General features: G+C 39.6%; 1 long non-coding RNA gene across 1 annotated transcript; it reads right to left on the bottom strand.

Moving 5' to 3' along the window:
- Positions 1–1,175: 1,175 nt before the first annotated feature.
- LOC103898253 lies at positions 1,176–3,621 on the bottom strand. The gene is made up of 2 exons (XR_657538.2): positions 2,143–3,621; positions 1,176–1,957 (listed from the first exon to the last, which is right to left on the bottom strand). It is a non-coding gene; the product is annotated as an uncharacterized LOC103898253 (long non-coding RNA).
- Positions 3,622–3,650: the final 29 nt, after the last annotated feature.

Below are 3,650 nucleotides of genomic sequence, written 5' to 3'. Positions count from 1 at the left end.
GAGCCCCGCCTGCCGCCGCGCTGTGCAACGCAACGGACGCTCGTCCCACGCTCACCTCCCCGCGCCGTCGTGAGCTCCCGGCTGCTCAGCAGAGTCAACAGCCCGGGCTCCTCACATATGGAGGCTGCTGCACATCCCCCATCTCCCCGACTCGACGTGCTCGCCCAGGCTTTCCAGATGGGGCGGTCAGAACTGTGCTCCGCCCTGGAGATAACGGAGCCTGCGGCCGTAAAAACGATGCCTGCTTCTCATTTTTTTAAAGAGTATCCTTTTTTAGGGTAGACATCTTAGTATAGTCTATAAAATGTGTTAAGTAACCCAGCTTCTACAGAGAGGAACAGCTAGTTGAATGTTTTCCACTGTATTATTTTGCTGATTTGTTCAGCACAGTACACTACTGAAAACACAATCCAGCTGGCATGAAAGTGACAATTGTCAGGCAAAACGCATCTAAACTCTAAGCCAAGTGATTCCTTTGCATAGTTAGAACAGGTGTTTCATGTTCATATAGCAGATCTCTGGACTTCCAAGTTAGGCAGATGCCATTACAAATAATTTTCCAATTTTACTATTCTGCTGGGAACAAACATAAATGCAAGAACAACGAAAAGGAAGTCCTTTCTATCCCAGTAAATAAGCTGTTCAGGCATACAACCTTTATTACATGGGAAGGAAGGTGACTGCCTGCTGGTTAGGACTGCTGCATAAGCATTGAAAGACTCGGGTCTGGGTCTTTACACCTGACTATGCTTCATGAATCCAGGCAAATCTTTTCAGCAGTGGTATCACCAAGTCTGGAAGACGAGTAAGCTGAATGGGCTGATTATGTCAGAATGCAAAAAACTGCACAATTCAGAGCTTATATTAGATCTTATTTTCCATTGATACGCTGTAGCTATTTTTCCCCCAAAATGGGGCGGAGGTCAGTTTATTTACTCTGATATTACCTTTTAATACTACTGTATGCATACATCCTTATTTAAAGTATTAGATAATGCAACATACACTAGATGAGCTTTTCGCTATAGCAGAAAATAATGAAGGAGAAATGACCTATATATTAATTTCTCTTTTACAGTCATGATTTGTATCAAATGCATTTTTTAAACATCAAATAACATTTTTAAAATGTCTAATTCAAATTACTTTAATGAATCACACATTTGAGAGCAACAAAGGGGTAATAATTTTTCATTTAATTACAGCACTTCTAAATTTAAAATAATTATGATTTTAATATAATCACTTTACTTTTAACACAAAGGTATTGTAAAGATTATTGAATCAATCTCTCTTGGAGACTGTATTAATGGGAGTCATATAGGTATCACAGACAGAAAGCAGCAGCACATAGTTAAACTGACCAACAACATAAAGCTTTCATACATTTGGTTGTCCAAGAAACTCAAACCTTTCTGTTTTTAACCTGGACCTTAAAATCAACCGTTATGGGACATGTCTTTTCAATACAGGCATTTATTTTTTGTCTCATGAAATGCAATTCAGATTTGACTGTATTATACATTGTTTAAAAACTGCCATTTCCCTCTGACTGCTTGCACCCATCATCAAAATTGTTAGTATTCTACCCAGTTCATGATGTCACTTCTGTATTTTTCCTATGGTTACTTCAGTTTCTTTAGCCATCAAGAACGTTGGCGCCAACACATAAGCAACCATAGGGTATTAATTATTTCTGCACACCAAAGGAAAAGGTTGTTGAGGGAAAAGGGGAAATACATTTCTGCTTTAAAATCAGACAGGTTTATTAAAGTATCTTGCTGGTACCTGCAGAGAACAATTTGCAGTTACACCACTGTTTACTGCTGCAGAAATGCTACCTGGCTGATTCCAAACTGTTAGCACAAAGATCATGTTTTGTTCTGAAAGTCAGTCTCCACAGTGGCTCAGGAGCTTATATAAACTGGAACCTAAAAGGAGAACATGGCAGAAGATGCTGCCAGAACAGAAATTAATTTTGCTGGTTAATTTACTGACAGCCTGAAAACCGCTCATTGAAGGGTACTATACTTCAGTAACAGTACATGAACCCCCAGAAAAACCTAAGCACAGTCAAAAAGCAGTGCTACAAAATGGTGTTGCCAAACCGTGCACTGTCTTTATGATAAAACAATTCCTTACCATCTGTAGTTTGCCATATGCAGAAATTCTGATGATTTAACTGTTAGCCTGTACTGTGAAAATAAAAAACAGAGTAGAAGAAAACAGGCCATTTTTTAATTTATAATAGTCAACAAAAACAATTAATTTTGCAAGGGTTCTACTAATAACCTACTGCCAATTTTGAAGCAGAATAGAGCCTACAGACTGATACTCTCTGTGTTGTAGGAACACAATTGGGTTTCGCTGTTATGTACTGAATCCTCTTAGTCTTGCTTTACTTTCTTATCTGGAAATTACATTTACATCTCCATTAGCTTTTCCAAATATAGCACCACAGCCTTGTAATTTAAGGCACTGGAAGCCATGCAGCACAGAACCACCTGAATTTTGAAGACTCGGGAAGAGGCGGGAGAAGAGATTAATTTGTAGGGAGAATCCAACTCTGACAAAACAAGGCCAGACCTCTATAGTCTACAAGGCAGAAACAGAACTGTTTGTACAGTACCTTGTACAATAGCATCTCAAACTCCATTGGCTTCAAATAATAAGTAACTCACTGAGAACGTTTAACTTTCACACTGAAAAACCTATTCTGTTAAAACATCAAAAGAGTTCCTCTTGCTCAAGAGAGAAATTTCTCACCTCAAGACACTAAACAAAGCCATTCAGGAAACATCACAAGTTTGCTTTATCAACTCTGTCTCCTCAACATTTCTTAAGATTTTTTCTTTTCTAAAAAGGGAAGCTCACATGAAACTTCACACAATAATTGTCCTTCAAGGCAATGGTGAAAAATGCCTACTTTATAATGTGTACACGCAACTGGTAAACTGAGCCAGAGGTTAGAAAAGGTTAGAGAATTGCACGCAGCACATAGGCATTCAGGATGGATAATAAAATGAGACTCTTTCAATCAAATATAACCTAGGAGAGAATGCTGTAAAATGAGAATTTGCTCTTTGCTCATTTCTGCCAACTTTCAGCACATGCTAGTCCAACGTTATACCTCTGCAGAGCAGAAGAGAACCATGCTGTTCTATAAATTAGCCAAGGGTGGACCTCTGTTCTCGGACAGACCCCTTTTGATTTTGGTGACAAACAGCCAGCTCTGCGGAACCAAGACCAAAGTACCTGGATAGCTCCCAAGTTATTTCCGTGTAGAACAGCTAATGTTTTGGCAGCATATTTTTACTCTACAAACTAAGATGTATCAAAGATGTCAGAAAGTTACACGAATTAGCTCACAAAGATGCCTAAGGATAGAGCAGGCTTTAAACACGTGCAGCTGAGAGGTACAGGCAAAGCACACCTGCTCTCCAAGCTAAATGGTATCGTTATTTCCGAATTCTAAATCACTTCGGTACCTTGAAGTCAGAAAAATCCAGAGCCACTGTTCCAAGCGCAAGCTTAATTAAGCCTAAGAAACAAATTTCCTACCTTACAGGTTATAACCATCTATCACCAGAGTACGATCATTAGCCCAAGCCCTCCCGCCGCCCGGCCGTTCTCGCCTGGTTCTCGGCGGT

This window comes from Aptenodytes forsteri, unplaced genomic scaffold, assembly GCF_000699145.1.
Source record: "Aptenodytes forsteri isolate BGI_AS27 unplaced genomic scaffold, ASM69914v1 Scaffold298, whole genome shotgun sequence".
NCBI classification, from domain to species: Eukaryota; Metazoa; Chordata; class Aves; order Sphenisciformes; family Spheniscidae; genus Aptenodytes; species Aptenodytes forsteri.
Note: the sequence above shows the minus strand (reverse complement) of the source record. Positions and strands in the feature narration are given on the sequence as shown.